The 25181-nt window shown below is 40.4% G+C and overlaps 1 long non-coding RNA gene across 1 annotated transcript; it reads right to left on the bottom strand.

The window, feature by feature from the left end:
- Window positions 1-512: 512 nt before the first annotated feature.
- On the bottom strand, window positions 513-4053 carry LOC135579343 (uncharacterized). Its single transcript, XR_010472190.1, has 3 exons — window positions 3922-4053; window positions 2502-2636; window positions 513-2009 (listed from the first exon to the last, which is right to left on the bottom strand). It is a non-coding gene; the product is annotated as an uncharacterized LOC135579343 (long non-coding RNA).
- Between the last annotated feature and the right edge of the window lie 21128 nt (window positions 4054-25181).

Genomic DNA, 25181 nt, shown 5'->3' with positions numbered 1-25181 from the left:
TAACACACAATTACAAATGCTCTTACCTGACATACTGTGCTGAATGCATTTGTAACAATAAATTAGCCTTTGTGGTGCTTTGAACTTGGACCTGTGTGATTCCCCAGAGACATCAACCCTGCTGTTAAAGACAGCAATGTGCTGGTACAAGATCTGACAACAGAAACTTCTATCCTCTTTTATTCTCGTCGTTGTCATCCCTCCCGACCACTTAAACTCGTGCTGATGAACCAGAAGCTTGTTGCCAAATAGTCTTAGGAGCTCCACAAGACTGGCTGAACACACTCGCTTGCTGACCTGGAGAACCTCCTAGGAAAACTATCTCGGGAAAATGAGAATAAAATATAGGATAGGCAAATAGCTTTTCGGCAATAAGAACAAACCTATGCCTGCATTGTTTCAGAAAATGAACTTTTAATTTGGTATTTGCATGGGTTCTTCTCCTATTCTTTTCTAAATTAAACTGTCACCTGTGCAGCTTCCTGTACCAACACACAGTTGTTTTCTCAGGAGGTATGTCAGGTGGTGAAAACAATTCAAATATCAGTTTGAGAAAACAAAGACTCTTAAAAAAGGAACTGGATGTACAATGACGTGTTGTAAGGCCACATTCTTTCTATGGGTAGCATCTAGGCTGCTCATGACACACCGGGTTAGAAAAATAATCAGCCACATTTCCAAAGAATGCTCCCTTCTTTTGCATTTGTTTCATTCTCTTGGGCCTACATGTAAATATAGGATTTAATTCTTAAAATTCGGAAGACCAGCTGAACAATCTCATTTCTTCCACTTCATTTTTTAAGTCACAAAGCCAGAGTACCATAGCTTTGTCTCATACTTTGCTACAGGACAAGAACTGCTGTGGGCACGATCTTTAAGACAGATGATCGCTTTCCAGTCATTTGTGTTGAAAGTTGTGCTGAAACATCCCCAAATGTTTTCTCCTGTGTACTGACCCCTGCCATTTCAAATATCGTATGCCATGAGCCAAAGGGCTTGGGTACCTGTTAAAGCAGTAATGTCTGCTTTTTTTTACCTGAACAGTAGCAAATTCTGAATATATTATCATTTTTTTTAAATCTCCCTAGGGCACCCTCCTAAGCATTTTTTCCCCCAGATCCGAATGACGATCTGACTGCTCTTGATCACTCTGTAGCACATTATCTCCTCCCCTCCCTCACCCCATAAATATTTCAATTGTTGCCAAGCTCTATTTTGTTTTCATTGAGTGCATTACTCCTCAGATTTCCTTAATGTGACATGTGGCATGTGCCGATGTACCCAGCCTGTGCCCTTGATTTCAGCCAGGACATCAGCCCTTCTCTTCTCACAGAGGCTCCTGCCTCCACTGCAGAGCTGCTGTGGCTGCTCAGGAGCAGCTGCTGAGCTGCCATAAATTAGAGGCAGGTGTATTAAGGGAAATTGAAATGGATCCTGGTTTCCTCCAAACTTGAGTGGTGAAGGAGCTCCATGTGCTGCTGAGCTATCCCTGGAGCAAGAGGTAGAACTGCCAAGAAAAGCCAGGACAGCAAGCTGGAAGTGGAAACCACCAACATTGTCCCAAGCTAAGCCATCATCACTAGTGAGTCACATTTGGTTAATGTTGCTAATTAAAAAAACAAAAAACAAAAAACAAACCCACCAAAAAAAGCTGGATGTTCAGAGGCAATAAGGATGAAAGGTTTTTAAAATCTGTGCTGAAGTTCAAGAAATAGTTACATGACTGCTCGTGTGGAAGCTAGAACCACACCTCCAGATGGAAATGGAGGAAAAGTGGTTTTTAAATTGTTTTTAAGCCCCAAAACGGAACCATGGAACCATGTGTGGTATTTAACTTCTTTTTCAACTTGTGAAAAGTTTACGAATTCAAAATGCTGATTTAAAATGTTTTTTTTTTTCTTCTTTTCCAGTAAGCAGGAAAAGGTAATTTAGGCAGGTTAAGCTTTTTCTTCCTTGTTGCAACAAGCAAATGCATATTTTTCATTCATTCTTCTGTAAATTTTGTAAACCTGAAAAATAAATAATAATAAAAACAAATCAATCAAAAACTTCCTTTAACACTTGCTTTCCATCTGTCGTAGTCTGATGGATGTTGAGGCCTCACAACATTTAGAAAATCTGAAATAGAAAAATTTCTGTGAACCCAACTGACAATTTATGGTCCTAATAGTACACATAGATTAGAATCATTCTTGTTCTGCCCATGCCTATTCAAGTATCTTAAAGTTCTTCTAGAACCTTATATAGTGGTGCTGGAAGGCACTGGTATATCTCTAAGATATTTCCTGGATGCCATTGACAATGATGGGCAGTTTTTTGGCCCCAAAAGGTATTGTTTATATTTTATTTGATTCTAATTCCTATGTAGTGATGTATATATACACATACATATACATATCTACATACACATGTGTATATTTATACAGGGGCTTGTGTCTGCCTATGTTTAAAAAAGTTATTAATTCCTCTCTGAATCAGAAAACAATGTTAGAAAGTACTACCTGTTTCAGGCAGGTAAAGTGAAAACAGATGTCGGTCTCTTTTTATGTGTTTTTATTTCTGCACGTTCAGCTTCTTGCTTTGTGGTTCTAGGACGCAAATCTGGGAGAAGTCCAGAACTTCAGAGATCTGAGAACCTGAAAAGTGGTTTGGTTTTTGTTATTTTATTTTTTCTTTCCAGAATTTTGAAACAAAGTTCTGTGTTTACTTATTGAGATTTATATGGGGGGAAACTGTGAACTCTAAACAACATCTGAGATATGCATATGCTGCAATAACAAGGTGTAGTGTGAAGTTACTGCAGCATATGAAGTTGTATTTGAAACATCTCATGCACTTGCATTTCCAAAGAGGTCATATTAACCCAGTGCATATCTGAAGTTGATATAATTCTGTCCCATTGCCTTCAGAAAGCTTTGGCTAGCTTAAAATGTTCACTTTACTGTGTAATTTGCATGCAAATGAAAACAAGGAAGGGATGGGAAAAAACTCCAAAACCTCAATGTGTGGAGAAAAAAGAGAAAAAAAATCCCAGTTGCAATGAAGTGCCTATTTTCTTCCTCACCTTTCTTCTTTGTTCTCACCTTGGCTGGCATAGAAATAGCTTTGGCAATGATGCAAAGTTAGTTTCTGACTTTTGAAGCTAGTCTAATGTCCTCCTTACAAGATAACATCCTCAGTTTCTCATGTATCTGTATAACCTGAGAAGTTTCTGGGTTTGTCTATGAGGGAGTCAAGAGCCTGAGAGACCGTGGTATGTTGGTGAGTCAGGAGCCTCTTTCACAATGCTTCCAGTCTAACCTGAAATGGATGGTACCAGAAACTGCAGAAAAAAAATCCTACTCCTGAGGAATTTCTAGGCAGAATTTGCGAATGATCGCGTTTAATTTGCAGAAGACTGGAATAGGCACGTTTTTGTGCATGCTCTGCACTGGACCCCTTTAAATATGCTTGTTATCATTTCAAGATATTATGCTGTTTCATTTGACCTCCTTGGACTTGTGCAGTTCAGAGAAATGACACACTTCTTCTAGTTGTTATTAGAGATTTTTTACATCCTATTCTGGTTGTTCTTGTCCCTTTTGGCAGCAAGGAGAGCTTTGCACTGGCCTGAGGAAGAGGTGCAACTGCTTCTTACCAAGCAGCCCTGGCCTCATGAGACCTGGAATGCCATGGGACTTTGGCAGGATTAGTACCAACACTCCCGCAACTGATTTAATATCAGCTGAGCAGCTTTTTCTTAAACAGTCCTGCTGTTCTGAAAAACTTCACACTCAGTCTTTATCTCACCAAAAACTGCCAAAGAGTGACCTCTGGACTCCCTGAAGTCAAACCTGAAGGAGTTTACTACCTGCAACTGTGTGAGCCACTTCTGACCTTCATGTGATAAGATAATGTTGATATCTGGTACCATTTATTCACCTCTCTTGTGAAGTCGAATTTTATAAATACATGGGCCAATTCCCACTTGTCTATTTGGAACTGAGTCTTGGCTGGGAGGAGTTTCTTTGAGAAGAAAGAAGAGTAGTTAGAAAAAGTAAGAATTAATTATTGCTATCTATGCAAAGAGAGCTTGCATTTGTCCTGTGAGCAGTAAGATATATACCTGTTTTTCAAGCAATGAAGAACAATTACTCTTGAGATGAGCACCGGCCTCAGGAAAAGTCCATTTTCCTTTGTCTTACAAACACAATTGACAATAACGGCTGTGTCTGAGGTGAAGCTCCTGAGGAAGGTGCTGATAGCAAATTAGTTAAAATAGCCCACTGTAAGCCTGAGGGTGATGACTGGACCTAAAATTCAATGGGGAGTCTGCATGAGAAACAGCACTGACATTCTTGTCAACCCATATTTATTGACGGCTGGGCTGGTGTATTGCATCAGCTGGGATTTCTTCACTGTATCAGGCGCAATATACTGGGAATCATGACAGCACTGGGTGCTGTAATTAAGTCTGGATTAATTTTTTTTTAATCAACTAGTGGGAAAGGCATCTTTTCTTGCAAGTGTTCGAATTCCCAGCAGCAAAGGGAAGCTGAGAAGATACATGCTGTTTTGATGCCTCAGAGGCTGCAGTGCTATGAAAAGTTACCTCTTCCTCAAAGATGTGGTGATTTATTTAAGAATGAAAGGACTAAGAATATGTAAGGAAGGGGGTGAGAGAGGAAAAGCAAGGTTGGCCTATTAAAATACTGTCCTCAATGAAGACATCCTCATTGCTTTACATAGTCACCTCTCTACATGCGTTAGGTTTGAAACTTTTCTACTGAAATGTGTCAAGTGCAAAATTGTTTTAATGGGAGAAAATCTAATCCTATTCTATGGGTGTTTATTAGTCTGCATAAAGAAAAACCTGAGGGCAGAGTTGGTATAAAATGGTGAAAGTCAGTGATGACAAATCTGTTTTCCTGTTCACTGTTTTTAAGAAGTATTTATAAGAACAGATGGTGGGCAGCAACAGAACATGTTCAGTTTTATCAAGACATTTGGCTAACAAGCACAGACTGAAATGCATTTCTTTCCTTCTTGACTTAATAATTTTAATTAGAGGCAAAAGGTGTGGTAGGCTCATTGTCTGGAGGCGTATGTGCAATATTGTCTTGGTTGGGCAGGACTGGGTGGAAGAGAATATCACTGCCTCTAATGAAGGGTGGTGCATATCTGTGCAATCTCTTTTTTTTTTTTTTTTTCTTTCCCTTTTTTTTCTTAATTGTCTGGTAATCTAAAAAATGCAAATTCTGAATCTGCTATTGCACAACATACATAGAGATGCACCGAGGCTATGCTTTCAGTTAATCGGGGAACAAAAACATGACTACAAAATGTGTGCAAGTAATACTGTACCACTGGAGAAGAAAGGCTTTTTAACAAATAGTGAGACATACGTTTATTATCTTGAGGGAGAATTTCAAAGTTACCTGTGGAACTTAGTGGTCTCTGGAACTCCTTCACTATTTTTGGTAAATGAGCTCTCCTTGCTTTTGAAAATCTCATTTATTAACTAGTCATTTTGAACTTCATATATGCTCTCCCTTAGGACATCAAAGTATTCTGGAAATAGTAATTAAGGATCATATGCTCTAACCAGGCCTAATGGTGTTCTCATCATTTACCCTACGTATCTCTGGTCATATTCTAGCTTTTATTCTAGCTTTTTCGCAGAGCTGCTTGTGTGGGTGATGATGTGCCTTATATCCTTTTCCAGCTCGCCAAGCCCCAACCCAGTGCCGCTTCTCCTGCCCACCGCGGTGGGAGGTGGGGAGTGTACTGGGATTGGGCTGGTCCCAAAAGGAAGTGTTGAGCAGCCCTGGCATGACGTTCTTACTGTGTGTTCCCTTTCTCATGCATGGGTTATGAAAATATTCAAAATATCTTTATCTGACAATCACGCTGTTAAGAACTGCCTGCTTCTAAGATTTTTCTGTGAGAAGCAAAGCTGTCTTCATGCTTTGTCATCGTAGTCCTCATGAAGGTGGCTGTCTGATATACCCACCACAAAGAAAGGTCATAATATTTATGCAGTGCTTTCTAAATCTAAAGCTGCCACTGGCTTCAGGTATTTGTATCACACGATCATAAAACTTATAAAATAATTTATTTTATAAGACCTTTATTGAAGGTTTTAGTTGCTGACTGAAGTTCACTTCTTGAGAACTGTTCTAAAGGCTGTTATCAGTCTCCTGGCTGTAAAAAAGGCAACACATCTCTATCAATCATTACTTTACAGCAGTCACTACTGTTTCAAAGAAAGTTCGATTCACCATGTAAAGCTACCAGCATTATGTCTCTTAATGACTAGAAACTTGCTTTTGCATCCTTTGTGAGTATAAATCTCTGAGATTTTCAAGAAGTGGCTGGTTGAGCTGTGCTGTGTCTCACCGCTGCCTGGCAAGGGCACAGCCCCAGCAGGGAGGTGTGGGCAGGAACGTCTGCACTGCCTGGGTCCTGCCTCCGAGGGCAGGAGCTTCCCTGTGCACTGCTCCGCTGGGAGAACTGAGGCTTCGTGCCCATGCAGAGGCACCAACCTCACGCAAGATGCATCAGGATTAGTATTCTAGTCCTCATGGTCTGCCAGGTAAATGATATATGGCGTGTGTCGTGTATCACAATACATATGGTCCTTTGTTACGTAATATATACTTTCAAACTTTAAGTACACAGTTATGTTTTGGCAAGTGGAGCTGATAAAAATCCTGATTACCAGATACATCAGAGTAGTGGAAACAAAAATAATCCAATTTCCTTCACTTCCTCCTGTCATCATAGAACTTTCCAAATGTCAGATACATGACTGAACCTGGAGGAAGAGGCAGACACGTTTTCTTGTGATAACAGTCTGCAGTAAACAAGGGGCAGTGAAGAAATCAAAGCCAGACTCTGAAAAAGATTTATGCACAGTATTCCTAATATCAAGCTATATGCATTTACCAAACTGTCACAATACTATCTTGCTTCCTTGTGCTGGTTACCTGAGTTGTTAAAAGATGAATGATAGCAGAAAACAAGCTAAAGACAGATCAGAAAGTATAACAGTTAAACTGTGTAGTATAATAGCCTTATTTCACTTTGCTTGTGTTGGGGGGTTACTATTTAAGCGATGTCTGTGCATTAGGATGTGTAGTCACGTATGCTTGTCTCTGCTCAAAGTTTTTAGACATTAAGCACAATGCCATCAAGATCCTTAGTCAATGCATGTTGCATTGTCATGTTAGATCAGCAAAACCTGGGGGTTTATAGCACGTCTTCTGAGGAACTGTTATGGGCCAGTGGATGCAGCTCCAGCATTGAACTAGGTGCAGAGGTGGGACTGAACTCTTCCCTAATGTGCTATCCCACAGGGCATGTGCCTTCTGGGAGACACAGTATCAGTCTCCTCTGAGAAAGGGTATTTTACTCATGGAGAAGTAATACCAGCTTAACTTCTCCCTTCCTCCGTATCTGTACTGAAGGAGCACAAAACTGGGGAGTCTCTGATAAACTGTGCCACTGTTCTGGGAAACCTCTAATTATTAACAAATAAGAAGGACAACTCTTTTGGACCATGTGTCTCTTGGCTATATTTAATTGGAAGGGCAGGTCAATGTGCTAAAACAAATTTAGTTTCAATAAAATAGTATTATTTCATGTTTTTAAAGGTTTAGAGTGCCTACAAAACAATATTTTTTTTTTATGGGATGCTGTTTTACAGACAGTATAGTCTACATTTCATGGTTCTTTTATTTATACAGGCTGGTAAGCCACTGTAATACATAAAATAGTATGCAGACGTTACTGTAGATATCTGAAATCTAGATAAAAAAGCCCATGTTCAAGTACAATGCATTGTACTTAACTGAGGAAGTGCTGATGACATTTTCTGGCCTGTGTTACTCAAGAGAACTGACTAAAAGTTGCTCCCGGTGTAAAGACCCTTGGATTCATGAATCCTGACAAATTTTTTGCACAATATTTTTTTTACACGTTTTCAAGGCCTGCTCCTATAAGCAGATAACTTCAGATTTCTCCTACAGGCAGAATGACACATGTATGGAGGTTTGTAGATCTGATCTAAAACAGCACAGCTGGCACTACTCCCCTGCTTTGAGAAGAGCTACTTTGGTTTACATGTGGTGAGACGCTGGCTCTGAGCATCCAGTGTGCTTCATGCTATTGGTCTGAGATGAAAATGTAGATTTTGCTGGTTTACAAGGGTAGGAAGGGTGTATCTCCTATAGGGTGTGTCTGATCTGTTATGTTTCATAGACGTTGTATACTGTTTTTGAAAAGAGAGATAAATGGTTTACTAGTTACAAACCTGTCTCACCTCATCTAATCACCTGGAATAAAAGCTGTTGAAAACAAATTTGCTTGTTCCTGTGTGGCGAAGTATCAACATCAAACCTTAACCTTTCCTGAGACTACAGCAGTCTTGCAATCACTTGTTGTTTCTCCTACTGACTGCGGCCAAATATCAGTAAATGAGTATCTTCCCAAACATAAGCTGCTTTATGGGTCAATGAGTCAGATTTTATGTGGCCTCCTTTCCTGCCCTACTGCCCTTAAATTGAGTAATATACCACTCTGCAGATAGATGCAATGACTTCATGCCACTGTTACGGACATGTCAGGTCAGCATTGGATGCCTGGCTAATTCACGTGCTGTTTATTTTGTCTAAGTTGTAATTAACACAAATGAGCTGACTTTGTTTTAGGTGATGGAAAATTAATGCACAAATGAGAATAAAAAGGCAAAGCACCAAGTTTTTCCCATTAGTTTGCACAGATGGAGGGATGACGTAGAATTTTTATCCATATACAATGGATATCTGCATTTTGGAGGGATGTAAATTCTGGACTTTGGACTTTCTGCTGTTGCCTGGGGCTGTCTGCTGACACAAGTGATGGACTCGTCACAGTGCTGTCAGAGTGGCTGCTTAACATGGGCTGTGGAGCATGTCCTGCAAGCTGCTAGCTGTACCCTGCCTACTGCTCGCTGCGTTTCACAGGGGCCTTTACTCCTTCCACTGCTGCTAAGGAAATACAAAAGCTCTTAAGTACCTCTTCTCTGGCTACCTGCCTTCCTCAGTGGTGGGATCTCAGAGCTGCTCCGAATGAGTCCAGAGCTCCAGCTGTACAAGATATCCTTCTGGAGAGCTTCCCAGCTCAGCTCTCAGAGCAACAGCTTGAAACCAAGCTTGTCGTTTCCTTTCCACCCCGTACATTCCTTCCAGCCAGGCTGAAACGAGGGCAAAGTCAGTAGAGTATCATGCTGATTAGGCAGTTTTGGAGGTAAAGAATTCCTGCCTGACTGCATATTGACAAGTATCAGATAAAGTAATTGCCGGTGACTTGACAATGAACCCTACATAGTGCAGGGAAGGAGGACTCCTGGCATGGGTAACGCTGTGCGCTCACCTGACATCATCTTGGAAAGTGTTCAGGGGCAGAATAACAATAGGGCATTGTTCCTTTAGGGAAAAGAAAAAGAAAAATGGTGAACCCTGTAGGAAGCCATCATGGTAGAAACCTGACTAGAGCTGTCTGAACACAGTGGTTGGAGATAGTGAAATGTTTCATTTCTCCTTATATTACAGCTGACAGAAGTACAAGGAAGAGCAGGGTTGATGCAGGGGTGCAGCTGATGAGCTGTGCCTCTTTGAAAAACTGGCCTAGTATGTTCTGACTTTGAGAGGCTCTGTCTTGTTCCCAGTCTCTTTCCCTCTCACACACCCAGTATGGACTGTCAGAAATTCCTCTTCACTGTTCGGTGTCCCTGGCTTCTCTCTTCCCCCGCCGCCCCAGCCCCGTACAATTACTGGTTTAACTTCTAGTGAGCTGTAACTATTAGGTCAGAGAGCAAGCTGCTTGTTACATATGTGGTGGAGATGTTGAACAGGGGTAAACCAGGATAACATTTCAGTTTCCCCAAATTCAACATACCTCATCTGCACATGTGTACGCAACACATGCTGCATGGGTGACTGACTTTTACAGCATTGCAGAAACGTTTTGCTCTCCTCATGTTACTTTTGACATGCAGCTTTGCTTCTGCTATCATCTTGTGATATTATGACTTGGAAAAAGAGTGTGCACAGAGCGGGACAGCTCACTGGGAGCTCAGAGAGAACACTACGAAACTGGATTAAACTGTCCCTGAAGGATAAACAGCAGAAAGCTGTCAGTTAATTTTTGGTGACTGGCAGAGCACACACCTCCGCAGAACCCAATGTTACCAAAGTGGTTCAATAGACAAAAGCAGAGGCCATATACAAAGCATAGAGCAGACTTTTCTTGTACACTTAATTTAATTCCATTAATTAATTTCATGCTTGATTTGTCAGAGGGAAGTCTATTTACTAAAATAACCTAGGTAATATGATTGATTGCCCTTGTCAGCTTCTGCAATTTCATTTTTTAATGTTGTAATTTCAGTTAGGGATTTCAGATAGCAGAAGAGATGGAAGGAATACAGGAAGGCAACAACCATTTGACTTTTACATCAGACATACAGCAAGTAGAAAATCTAAGAACCAGATTTGGGACTTAGGAGACTAAGGAAACGCTCGTTATATTAAGAAAATCCTTCTGTGATGTAAATTCCTATATGCCAACAGTTATTTAATTTCCTTATTATTGTGTGATAGATGAATGAGAAGTTGAAGTCATATAAGGAGTGTTTCCTGGATTTTTACCCTCCACTATATAATGCATGAATGCATTCTGCATATCCAAAGCATTGAGTTATATTAAGTAAACTCTGTATTTTGGGAGGGACAATTTAACATAAGTAAAGCATAATAGCCACTAAGTTCATTTGCTGTAATTTAGAAAATGTTCCTACCATAAAACTGTTAGTACCTGAAAATCAAGTGTAAATTACGTTATAGCAAGTTGGTTGCAAAAGCACTAAACAGTCTATAGTACCGCCCCTTGAAGAGGAAAAAGTGCAGACCTCCTATAGTAAAGTGACAGGAACAAATAGTCAAGTTTTGAAACCTTTGTCTTAAAGGCTGAAAATTTCAACCTTTATTCAGTGAAAAGAAGATAGACAGTCCTTATCATCAGCCTATATTAATTTTCTCTCTGCATAACTATTCCCCCTTTCAATGGCTCTCTACTTATGTTCCAACTGGGCAGCTGTGTCTAAATGAAGGAAATAAAGGACTTGAGTGATATACTCTACAAGGGAAAACTGGTATCTTGAATAGTATCAGGAATTATTTTGAATTGATGTGTGTCTGTAGAGCATGTATAAAGCATGGTCCCCGTGACAGGCTTTTAGAAAAGTTACTAAACAAGTGCTGAGCTGAAAACCATGGAGAAACTGAGGGAGTGAGATCTCTGATTCTTACTAGAAAAAGGCTAATTTTGAATCTATCTTTAAGCAAGGCAAGAAGGAGGACCTTGGAGGAGGAACTGTAGACAAGTGAGGCTCACCTCAGTCTCTGGAAACATCATGTAGCATCTCCTCTTGGAAATCACTTCCAATCACATATGGACGGAAAAGTAAACCAAGGGCAAATCCTCCCTGAAAAACCTGACGGCAGTCTGTATGGATGGGAGTAGAGTGCTGGATGGAGTAGATATTGAATTTAGTGAGGATTTTGATGTGTCAGAAGCAGGTGAGAAAAACTAACTCCTCTCAGAGGTGGTGGATGATATAAAATGCAGGTATATCCACAAACTGGAGGTTCAGGTTGGACATTACAATAAGTGTTTTTACTAAGAGGGTAGCGCACCCCTGGAAGAGGTTGCCTGGGGAGACTGTGCAATCTCAGTCAGTCCTTGGATGATTCCAGGACTTGACCAAAGCCACAGCTGACCTGATCAACCAGTGTTGGTGGCAGTCCTGCTTCCAGAGAGAGGATGGAGTCAATGACCTTCACAAGCTTCTTTTGACCAATGTTTCTGTGACTGTATATTTGCCACTGATCTTCAAGCTGTGCCTCAGCAAAGCAAGCAGTGAGCCCCTTTGAGTATGATACCTTTATTCCTTCATGTGACATAGTGCAGCCACACATCATGATTCTTGTTCAGGCTTAGGCCTTGCTAATGCAATTGTATCATTCCTGGCTTGACTTCAGTAGCACTTTGTGTGGGTGTAAAGAGCCGCTGAAGATCCCTGTGTTGGACTGCAATGGGAATCCACATGCCTTGTAAGCCAGGAAAGAAGCTTAACACTGACTCTCCCCCTTAACAATTTATTATCTGCAGCATCAAAGAGACAGTGTGGTTCATCAAGTGATGAGGAAAGGCTGAGAGAGTTGGGGTTGTTCAGCCTGGAGAAGAGAAGGCTCTAGGGAGGCCTTATTGCATCCCTTCAGTACTTAAAAGAGGCCTTTAAGAAAGATGGGAACAGACTTTTTAGCAGGGTCTGTTAGGATAAGACAAGGGGCAATGGTTTTAAACTAAAAGAGAGGAGATTTAGACTAGATATAAGGAATTTTATTTTTTTTTTTTACAACGAGGGTGTTAAAACACTGGCCTAGGTTGCCCAGAGGGGTGGTAGATGCCCCATCCCTGGAGACATTCCAGCCAGGCTGGATGGGGCTCTGAGCAACCTGATCTGGTTGAAGATGTCCCTGCTTATTGCAGGGGCTTTGGACTAGATGACCCTTGAAGATCCCTTCCAACCCAAACCATTCTATGATTCTAAGCCATTTGCATCACCGAATCAGTGCCACCTCCCATTGTGCAGGTTTGCAGCAAAGGGCAAGGCTGGGTGGAGTGTCGATCCCTGCCCGGCTCCTTCCACTCCCTGCCCTGGCCGCTGTGCCTGCACCAGCATGCAGCTCGGTGTGCACGGCGCCATGTACAGCCCTCCATGGCCAAGATGGATCCAGGAGACCTAATGAAACACGGTGCCCAGATGTGCTTTGTAGGTTGTTTTGGGTAACATCATTCCCCCAGCTGAGGGAAAGCTGTGAAGTGACAATGCAGCAAACAGGAAATGATTCACCAGTTTTTCGGCACTCATCTCTGGCAATATTTGTGCTTCAACAAATACGCCATTTAATTTTGCCCTAGAAAATGCTTATAAAATTAACAACAAAGAAACGCTACTTCAGTTTTTTTACCTTCGAAGAAATAAAAATGTCTACTTTGGATTGCCCATATATTGCATGCATTGAGTTGTTTACTGCAAGACAGTATCTTATTCTTCACTGACTAACTTTCCTTACAGAGCCTGCCAAGCACAAATTAGGTCAACCTAAGCAGCAGTATGAAATGTAATTAGCCGAAAACTTTCTTAATTAGTGCTGTTATTCAGGGTGGGGAGAGATTAGCTCACAGTGAATTGAGGTAGGGCAAGTTGGTAGAGAGACTCTTCCTAAAGAAAGGTGGATCTAATGCTGGATACCTGCCCAATATCTTTTGAAATTTTGATTACATTGGTTTATGACTACAGCGAGGACTGTAATTTGTGCCTGTAGGGTGCTCTGCATTGCACTAACAGATTGCAATAAAACAACAAACTAATCATTCTTATGGACAACACCTTCTTGCAACTAGAGTCAGCGATTCTAGGTCTTCAGGCTTTCTGTATCAGAGTCATAAAACTCTGGTAAGAAACCATCTTCCTCCTGACAGAGGCACCAATGGTGCATTGCCACCTCAGCACAGCAGCTCCTGTTGGACCGGCTGACCAGGGGCTGGCATCTTTCACACTGTGAAAGTGGGTTCAGGAACCCACTTTGCAGGGGATACAAAAGATAGACCAGGATTGACTTCCAGCGAGCAAGTACCAGTATTTGATATTGTTGGCACCTTAACTGAGAGACAAGCCTGGGACTAGTGGGGTGAGATTAAGTTAGATACTTTTGAAGATGGCCAGTTCATGTGGAACTTATGCTAGCCCTTACCCAAGCAGTATTTGGATGAAGAGAATTTTCTACTTTTGTCATCAAACAACTTCCACATTCTCTCACCTCTCCCTTCCAGTCAGTATAAAACACTGACCAGTTTTGTTTAAATAAAAGAACAAATGCTAGGTCAGATTTTCATTTCTACTACTTGACTCAGTTTTGCTATCCTTAAAATACATCTCCTTTTTGGAGTGAATAAGACCAATTGCATTTTTCCATGTAGAAATGCTAGTATGTACTGATGTGGGACAAATTACTGATTAATAATTCTGATTAATATAAAATGCATCAATGAGAATCTTGTGGGGTAAAGGCCTCAGTAGGAGGCATAGACTGTAGTAAAAATATACAAGGGCCAATATGGAAAAAATATGCATGGAGGCAACCTGCAGAGCTCAAAAATGCAATGATTTTTGCACTGGCTATGCATGAACCAATTGATGTCTGAAGGCAGTCTAACTACATTCTAGCAATATTGCACTCAAGCTAATAAAGCCTGGAGAGAGGAAAGATAATAGAATAATGCGTGCAAATTAACATCCCCATTGGGTGAAATCATTATAGAGCAAAGCAGAACCCCAGATCTGCATATAGCTGAAGTCTTTAACCAAGTTTTAAAATATGGTCTAAATGTGATATAAACTTTGGGCTGGTCAACCACACAGACGTGTTTGCCTACTGTTATCATGAGAATTGTATTTTAGCAGGAAAATTCACATGACTTTCAGGATAAAGCACCACTATTTAAGTGCCCTCTACTGAAATCTCATCACGTGGACAGTACAGCAAGTTTCAGAGTTTGTAATCATTCTTATCTAGGTCTGATTTACCGAGAAAAAGTGTTATAATGTCCTAGGCATTAGATTGCATTCATGATCGCATTCTTTCAGAAGCTGAAGTGACTATTTTTAATGTATGGTGTACAAGAGAAAAACAAATCTGACTATAAAATGATTACATCATTGCAGCAATAAAAATGTTGTTCAAGGTTGTTATCTAGATAATAGCTTACTAAGACTTATTTTAGTTTTGTATAAGGCCTGCAGCCATGGCCACTAGCAGCTTTTTACAAAATGTAAAGTTCTGTGCACGTTTTTGGACTAGCATAATTTGAATTTATCAGTGACTTCTGTGCATGCAGTTAGCAAGAATGAATGCATGCAACTTAGAATTAAATATCTAAGTGCATATTTAAATAGGCAGATTAAAAAGGCCTGATCTTGTAGAACATACTTCTGAAACAACTTAATTGGAATGGGTCCCTCAAAATCTCTCCCAAATCCCTGTTTATATGGGAAACAGACATCTCCTGGAATTTCAGCATTCATTCACAGGTGAAAAAGGAACATCAAAAAAGAAATTACATTCTACCATGGAGTCTGGGCCAAAGCATCATTGTGGCCTGGTAATGATTTCAGTTCTGTTAATAAAAATTGAAACTCTTTCAGTGACTTCAACAGTGATTAAAACTCAGACATTAGAAAGAAATAATGAAACTTCATTCTGAGAATTTAAAAAGGAAAATATACTTAAAAGACCTAGCTAAGAGATGCTCACCAAACAGCCAATGTGAATAACTGACTTTCGGTGACCTCATTATAACCTACCTTCTTATAGTCTAGAAACCTGTAAAAAATGTTGATTTCTTCTGCAACATCTAGTGGGCATTGCTTTTTAAAGTTAGTGAATGATATTTTAAGGAAAATACTACACAGTTCGTCAAAAGTCGGCTGTTCTGTGAATGCTTACCAGGAAAATACACCCTTCTGATTTTAATATTTGTTCATTTTATTGTTTAGGTATAAATGTACAAAAATCGATGTAAATTAATATTTCTCCTGTAGTTTTATTCCTGCCTTTATTAAGTTACGTAGGTGTGGCTCTTGGAGACATGGTTTGTTGGTGAACTTACCAGTGTTAGGTTAATAGTTAGACTTGATGGTCTCTAAGATCCTTTTCCAACCTAAATGATTCAATTATTCTACTTTTACCTCTACAGAAATGCTTAAATGCTGATTAGAACAGACCTATCATCTAACTCTGAGCACACAAGTGAATGTTTCACAGAGAACCAAACTCAGTTCTACTTTGATCGTTGGCTGCGATGCAGTTTTGTGCTCACAGTACATGCACTTTTCCCTTTAAGTAAATGTATCTATCATTGACATCAAGTCTTTGATAATGTTGTTAAAGAATATCATATGCTTAGAAACAAAGAGCTTTAGCACTCCCATTGACAGCTTTCTATACGAGTGCAAAAACCAATCCTTCCTCAAACTGAGGATTAGCCAGCTACACAGTAATGATTGGGTTTGTAATATGTGAAATGTGTCAAATCTAATAACCAAAGTCTGTCTAAATAAAAGAATGTGTTAAAAAAGATTAGTGGATTATTGCAGGCTCACACAATCTGATTCCACTTTTCATGCTTCTTGGGTGGCTTTTAGCACGTCTCAGCTGCTGCCAGTCAACACGTGCTTTGTAAGCATGGAAAATAATGCAGGAATTTAGGAGAGCAGCGCTGATGTTTTGAATGAGATGGCTATTTGGTGAGCTGGTGACATAAAAGGGTTTTCTTTTTCATCAGAAGGATTTTCTACAAAGGCTGGAAGAGAACCTGCAGTTTGGTTAATACATACCCAGTTAATATAATACATATTGTCCTGGTATAGCTATTGGCTACAGTAGCCTTAACCAGCAGGCAATGATTTACTCACAGAGTTCATTGCCAGCCGCTGTACTTGCTGCTCTTCATGCTGTACTTGCATTAGCAGCCGCTGCCAGAGCGATAGAGCTGCTCACCAGGGCCGGCAGCTCACACCAGCACAGACAGTGCAGGTCAGGGCGCAGCTGGGAACAAAAAGGGTTTGATGTGTTTTTCTGTGATTCTGTGTTAGGCTGAGAAACACGTGGACCAAATGGTCTGTCATGACTATGAAGTTGATCAGATTTGTTATTTTGTACTGAGACCAGTGGAATTAAAGTGTTCCTGCCTTATGATGCGTGAACTGTGCTATTTGCACTGCATCTTCTGTAGCCTGATATTAGATACTCAGAAAAGTGGATCAATAAGCTTCTAAATGATATGTCTACCTGGCGTGATAGCATCACGCATGGCACACTCAAATGCTGAGATAATGATGGTTTTGACAACAGGCTTTAAAGATTTGAGTTATAATGGTACAGTCTGCTGTTGATGAATCATCTGTCTAACTAATTTTGGGAATTCTGTATGTGACTATTCAAAAGTTGTTCTTATTAAACTTGAATTCTTCTTTGAAACGGGTTTCTGTGGACCTTACAGGAGCTAATACTTCCTTAGCACTGAAGCAATTCTGAGCTTTCTCATTGCCAATGCACATCTTTACCTACTACTTCGATTTAATGGGAAGTCTGCTTTCTCTAAACTTTTAATGAAGCATCCAAAATAGTTTCTCAGCTATAGTTTTCCCCTCTTACTCTGGAACTGCAAGTCAAACACCCTACAATGCTAATGCTTTCAAAGCCTCTTGGGCTGTTTAAAGAAAAATTCAAGGATGTTTATTATAAACTACAATGTTCAATATTTCTACTAGTGTTGCAATCCAATTTCACAGTTCAAGGTACAACCCTGTCAGACTACACGTGGTATCACCTACTAATGTTATATTGGTCATAAACAACATGTTGTCTGATTAGGTGCTAAGGCAATTGTTCCTTCCACAGAAGTGCCTGCACATCTATTGCCAAGAAAGTTCAAACTTGTCCATAGCATTGCAGTAAGTTCCCACTATTCATCACATTTCTGTGAAACTGCACAGGGCAGATATCTAACTTGTAAAAAGTGCATGAGACAAACCCCTGCCATCTCCTACAGAGTATCACTCATGGACAAAACGTGCCTGAGACAAGTGCAATCCCACAGACTCAGATTCGGATGTGTTTTCCTGGTCAACTTTTGCACTCTTTCCATATTCTATGTACTATTGTAGGTACCTGACATGCAGGTATGTTGTGATAAATTTCTGTTAAAACTTCAGGGTCTAAACATGTTGCAGAGAACCTCCAAAATGCTGGCAGAAGGCCTTTGCAGTTATTTAAATCTGAAAACACTACTGTGGCAACTTCAGTATCAGCTACTGTCTTCCAAATCAGTATTAGATGAGATGATGGTGAGACTATTTTGCTTTTTTTTCTGATCATGAGCAGTTTGTCAACAATTAAATTTGTTTAAATATTTTTACAGTTTATTTTAAGTATTACTTTCACAGTATTATTTCTTACAATCAGAAGAGAAATACGGCTACTTCTGCCAACAAAAGAGTAGACAGGTTTTATGATATGGTCTATGATGATACTATTATCTTCCTGCATATGTCTGACTGATTGTCAGCTTTCATGTTTTCTATAAGTTGCTTTGAAAATTTTATTTCCAAACATGATGCCAAGTGTACACAATTTAACACAATGAAACATTGACAGTCATTCTGCTTTTCATATCCCTGCTCCAAAATCCAATAAGAGGAAATGTTTTTTTGCCCCATTTTTAACCCTTATTTACTAATGCCACACACCCTCATCACATTGGCCAGCTAATTACTGATTAGATAGGAAATAAGACCCTGTTAGACCCATCATGGGGGTCACCTGTTGTTGCATCCCAGGCAATGGCTACTCTGTTACCTTCATCTTCTCAGCTTCTTTCTAAGTCAGTTACTTTGACTGAGCACTGAGTGGGACAAGGGACCATTAACTATGAGGAAATGGTGGCCTTTCCAGTCTTGAAATGGCTGAGGTGAATGTGTGAGTACAGGCAACTCCTTGTTCTTGGTGATGGGGAGACTTCTCTCTTTCAGTGAGTATTTTCAGGCACTGCTGAAGGGGCTGCCATTTCCCCTGGCCTGCAGCTGTGGTCTCATGGTCCCTGGTGAAGGATCAGCCTTGTGTTTTGGTGAGCTGTATGTGCGCCAGGCAGCACACACTCCTCCCATGGACTTGGGAGGAAACCTTGCTGTGGCTTGAAGGACAAATAGGGCAAAAGATAGCTGGTCATCTGCTTCTGGCATGGTGTCCCGTGAGTTCAGTGCTCAGCTTCTGCTGCATGTCCATGGGTGATGGGAAGCAGGCTCCCTGCTGCAGCAAGCGATGGCCAAGTTGGCTGCTTGGCAAGGCAGCGGCTGCAACACAATCCATGCAGGTGCACTGAGGGGTGTTTGTGCTGGGGGAGCCAGGATCACAGAAGAGGTGGGGACCAGCAGGAAACATGTTTTCCTTCCCAGATGTAAGGTGATCTGTAATTCCAGATAGAAAATGTCCATTCTCCACCTGAAAGCTATGAACTTTGCTCTTTTTCTTTTTCTTTTTTTTTTTTTTTTTGGTGAAATACCGTTTTCTGTAGGCATTTTTCTATTGAAATTTTGATTTATTGAAACAAAATATTCCATCAGAAGTAATAAATGTTGGATACTTCCTTACCAGGCTTTGTTAAAACTGCATAAACCCAAATAAAACATTCCTCGTGGCATTAGTAGGCCAATGCAATACATTATAAAGGTCATATTTATAAAAGGCTGTTCTATACTGCATAGTCTCAGTGTTGGAAAACAGCCCAAGCCAACTCCTGCTGCAGTAATCTTTCCTTACCCTTTGTGCTCCCTGACTTCTGCAGTATACTGACAATAAATAGTCATGTTTCCTCAAGTACTGTGTCCAGTGGCACTGCACATGTTGGAAAAATACCTGCTGTACGAGTCTTGCTCTATGAATTCTTTTGATACCATACGAAAAACACTCTTTAAGTCCTTTAGTGGGTAAGACTGTAGCTGAAGTGACCATTTATTTTTTTTTCCTGGACATGATCCAAATAATCAAGCTGCTAATCAGTCACCTCCCAATGAAGGGATATTCAGAACCTAGTTTGTTCAGAAGGCACTGACAAAGCATAAGGTGAGATTAAAGTAATATTTTTGTGAAAAGTCTTTGACTCTATCCCTCTTGAACTGCAAATCTTACTAACGCAGGAGGGGCAGAGCAAAGAGGTAAAATAATAGCTAGTACCCTAATTATGTGGAGTCTGTTTTGTGTTAAGATGAAGATTTAGGTGTGGTTACTATCTGTCTGATTTTATTAATGAGACTTCATAAATTATAAGCCAACAAAGAATGCAGATGGGAATGATTTCAGGCTAGGTATGAGAATTTTATTGCTGGCTATCAAAGACCTTCCCCTAAAATGCTAATTTTTTAGACATCATGCTTTGATGACTACAGATAGTGAAATGTTAACTAAAACTCTGATGTAGTTCTTGTTATTCTAAATTGGAACTGAAAAGTAGTCTGCCAAATTTTAATTGTTCATTTGGGCTATACTGCTATCACTTTGCAAATCTAAAAGACATATATTAGAGAATATAATTCTTAAGAAGAATATTATATTTCTGGAGACATGCCTGAATATCGCTGGTTTGAGCACATGAGTGTTCCTCACTTGTGAGAGCTAAATTAAGACTCCCACTGAGTATTGCAGCAAGTTATAGTGCTGGAAATGTTGTGGGCTTGTATCAGGCAAGACTGGACACAGTACTTCTGTGTTAGCTGGAAGGTGGGATGACGTAGCCTGGCGGACTCCCAGCTCTCACAGCGCTGTCTAGGTTGCAGGAGTGAGGCCACAACAGCTCATCCCACTGAGCCATGGCCACTGTGGGACATTGCAAACGCCTCCTTTTGACAGCCTGCCAAATTATGGTTTGCCTTGAAAAAAAATATAGTTAGAAGGGAAAGGAAACATCTTTGTTGTCTTCTGCCTGACAGTCCTCTGATGGGGGAGCCATACCTCAACACGAAAGTACTAAGCAGCCTTTTTGATTAGGTACTAGGAGAAAAAAATATACCCTGGAGGAAAAACATCACAAGGGAGAAAAACACCACTTTTTTTCCTTTTCCTAGAGTCAGGTAAAGCATGTTTACTTTGCTCACGTATTTGTTCTACTATAACATAAACTAAAGCTGAAACTATTACGAGGTAATGCTTGTAGAATATACTCTGAGGGGGAAAATATTCATTTTACAGATATTAGGATTTTTAAAAGAACCTTCTGTATAAAGTTCTGATAGAAGACTACAATAAGCATTTTTTTGCAGATCTCTCCTGTCCCTTTAAACCTCAGTTATAAGCTTTTAACCACTCTTTGATGGTTTAAGAAGGAGTAAAAAACTTTACAAATACATAAACTTGCACAGTTCTGGCTTACACATCCATAGACCAGCACTTGCCCATGCAACAAGGGGAAGTTTCTCAAAAGTGGCCAAGAGAGAAGCTGAATGTGGAGGAGGTACCACTACCATCTTCAGGGATCAGTGTGAAGTTCCTTTAGAAAGGGGCCAAGAGCCACTGGAGGAGAGGTCCTCTCTGTAAGCAGGTCTGGGTGAGGGTGATGGGCTGACACAGGGTGCTTCACCCCTTAAGGTGCTGAGCGTGGCTTTGCCAAGTGTGCCTGTGCCTGACAAGTAAGGAATTGCTGTCCTCCAGCAAGTGCCAGCTGCGGGCAAGTTCAGGGAGCAGCGGGGTGGGAGCAGTGCCCTGCTGGGACACCAGTGCTGGGACACCAGTGCTGGGACACCAGTGCTGGGACACCAGTGCTGGGACACCAGTGCAGGGCCTGGGGCTGCCTGGAAGGGAGGCTCCAGCCGGGGCTGAAATGAGAGAGGCAGGGAAATTTCAGAGGAAAAAAGTTATGCCAAGATGTGGGGACACCTCAGGGCATCTATGAAGAAGACTTTGGCATGGTGCTTCCAGAGGCTATTATTACCATTTGTTAGTTCTCACCTCCAATGATAAAGAGCTGCCAGAAGCCAAATTAATCTTTAGCAAAGAGTACTTACTTTTGTTTTTCCTGAGAACTCCTTATCACTATGGTGGTGGCTGGGTCTCTCCCAAGCAAGTGCAAAGATGAGGCGTAAGTCTTTCTTCATTAACCATAGAGATATTGTCAAAATAGCCTTCTGACATAGAGCCTGACACACAATATGCTAAGAGAAAATACTCCACTGCCCTGGAGTCCTCCCCTCTATTTGCAAGAGTTCAGAATTTGCCAGGTAAGTCCAGGAGGAACAAATATTTAAATATTTTATTTCAGAATGGAAGTGTAAAACCTTTGGTTACAAGGCAAAAAATTGCAGGGGTGTCATCAGAAGTGGGGTCTAAATATTTTTTTTGCAAAGTGGACGGCATGAAGCTCAACTCCTCAGAGCCCTCCTGAGGTGCTGCTTTCCTGGACACACCATGGCAGGAAAGCGTCTGCCAGAGACTTTGCAGGGTATAACCTGGAGAGGAGATTTTAATTTCTTCAAATACACTGGCAAATTCTGTAGTCAGAGTAGTGAGGCTGCTTAAACTAAGCTTTGAAAAATCCTACTTTTGTGTGCAAAATGTTATTCTGCCATATGCATGTATGCACATAAAAACATCTCCAGCAATGGAGTGGTTCATTACTTGGCTGAGCCAGGACAGTGGACCATGTGGACAGTGGTCTGTCACCATTCTACCATCATATTAAGCAGTAATTTCTCCATTTGACTGCACTGGCAGCAATGGAAGTGAACATAGTTTCTTGAAAGGCTGACTTCTTTGCATGCCTACTGCCCTTGAAATGTCTTTCATCAGCAGACCCAGGGTGGCGGGGGCTCTGCATACAGGACACCTTCAGTGCATTAGGATGTGTGCCCTAGGAAGCACCCATGTAACAGTGGGGACATCCCAGTGCTGGCCCTTAGAGCACACTAGAAAGAAAGTGGTCTGGGGAAAGGTGAATCCAGGTTTAAATCAATGAAAATGTGTGCAATGGTGATCTGGTGAGAATACAGCTGAAGGAGGGATTTGGGGGATTATACTTTTTTTTTTTTTTCCCTTACCCAGGTGTGGCCAGATGATGATATTGTACTTCTATGAAATCCATGCATACATGTCTAAGTTAATAAAGATGTAATCTGGATTAGAATGGGAAAACATGTAACAGGAAACCAGATGGCAGTTCTCAAATAAATCTTATTCTGATTTCATGCACTGCAGCTTTCCCTTGCTGCGCTGTATTTTATTTAGGTAGTGCTTAAGAGCTCCCATGATAGACCAAGCATTTCTTTTGCACAAACACAGACTCGTGACATTCCCTGCCTAGGCTCTGGGCCATTTTTTCTCCTGCATGTTTTCTCCTGCGGTCCCCAGGAAGTATAGACATGCAGAAGATGCTGTTTGGTCTGTAGCAGGGGTAGCATTGCTGAGAGATAGGATGAAAATTCATGAAGATTTAGGTCTGAGCTAACGCTGGAATGTATATGGGCATTATCCACAATGCATTTACAGGTTTGAAGGCAAGAATTAGCAGACTTCATTGCAACTGCACTGCTGGCATGTTTATTAGATTGCATAAACGATCATAAAAATAGAGCATAATAGCAGCAAGGATGTAACCTGTGGTAGAAAGTAAATGATGACACAAAAAGAACCAGAAATCAGCAGGTAGTGCCTCAGTTCACTATGGTTATTGTCCTTCCCACACAGTAACAGTCCCTCAAATCTGGCTGGAATGTGCTGTAGCGCCAGTCTGTTATGAAGACATAAAATCTTCATTAGAAGCAAATTTCAGCTTCCTCTTTTATTCTAGTGAGAAAAATAGCACTGCAAAAGTCCATTTCTCCTTTCACCATAGACCATAAATGCTTTTAATTACATCACCTTTCATGGTATGACATTAATTACAGTTACTTAGAAGGTTATGCGTGGTTCAGGTAACAGAGAGAACATTTTTCTCCTGGCAAGTGTTACCAATAAAAGCATATGTGGTAGAGCTATGGATTTATGGTCAATAAATACTAATTTTACTTTCGATAGACATTATCAAGCTCTTGAGATGGTCAAAGAAATAATTTTTAAAAGTAACTCTTCAGCAAAGGAAATTTCTAATACAGAGAAAAATTCTTTTTCCCACTAGGTCTCTTTAAAAAAATTACAAACAGTGGGCAATGTGTGATAAAAGCCTTTTCCCTGTTACTGTTTATAGGTAATGTCCCCCACAGATGACTAGTGCTGAGCAGAAAAAAATGTAAATATACCTGAAGTCTCTTGATTAATGAACATGCCTTTCCATGTAGTTGAAGTTTAAAGTGGGTATAATCAGGTTATCATCTGTGAAGAATTAATTGTAAGTGCTATCTGTATATAGCCATTTGGAGGAAGTAAAATACTAAACTTGCCTTTCTTGCACATATATGACAGCAAGACCACTCTAAGTTTAATTACTGATAAAGAACAGTATCATAAGATTGACTTATTCTAGCTATAGCAATTTCAAAATTAAAATAATAAATAATGAAAAATATCTAAATTATCTCTGTCAAGGAATTTCCAGTAAGAATATTTTTGAGACTATTTCCGTTTTGCAATACCTCTCTTGTGATCAGAAAACAGTTTTTTGTGCTACACTGCTTATAAAATGGGCAAAATTTTTGTTTAATTGTTCATTTAGAGATGATCTTGGGAGCAATTTTCAACCAGCTGTATTTCTGTGGATTATTCCCTCGGTGCTGTTCATGACACACGGTATTACTAAATGTCACAAATCATCCTGAGACATCACATATTGTACAGTGCAGATTATTTATTTTGCCAATTACAGGTTCTTTTTCCTCAGCTTTAGGGTTTGGAAGCACTCCCAAAGGTAACAGGGAGTTTTGTGAACCTTCTCTTAAATATGCCTCTTGGCTGGCTCCCTTTCCTGTTTTCTTGGGCTCTCCAGGGACACGTAATCAGTGCAACTTGTGTAGTCCTTGTGCAGTTGTGTACAGGCCTTCTCAACTTACATTCCAGCCATAAAACAAATTTTAAAAGGCTGTTTTGAAAACTAGACTTTAATTCACAAAATCTAGCAACTTTACACTGCTGGGTAATCAAGCCACAGGTGATTCCCTCCAACCCTCCCACATCTGCAAAGTGAGGGGCTATAAATCAAATGCAGTAGGTTGCCTTGTTTTGCTGCTAATGGGGTCAGCCTCCCCTCTGAACAAAATTCCAGAAAGGGAATAACCATAACAAGTGGTTACTGCAGATAATGTTTCTCTGTCATTACACAGGGAACTTCATCATACCCAATTATGAAAGAAATAGACTGATTATGTAGGGATTTCATAACTGGAGGTAAAATAACTTGAGGTATCTCAGTTTGTCTGCACTTGGATGCTCCTTTTAGCTAGTTGCGTTTTCCTATGAATTTAGCACAAAAAAGGTTTGTTTTGTGTAGGTCCCTTCATTTACTCTACTAAAATCAGGCCAAAAGACATTGATGAAGGCCAGAACAAGATTTGGATT

The sequence above is a fragment of the Columba livia genome, chromosome 4, assembly GCF_036013475.1.
Source record: "Columba livia isolate bColLiv1 breed racing homer chromosome 4, bColLiv1.pat.W.v2, whole genome shotgun sequence".
Taxonomy (NCBI): Eukaryota; Metazoa; Chordata; class Aves; order Columbiformes; family Columbidae; genus Columba; species Columba livia.
Note: the sequence above shows the minus strand (reverse complement) of the source record. Positions and strands in the feature narration are given on the sequence as shown.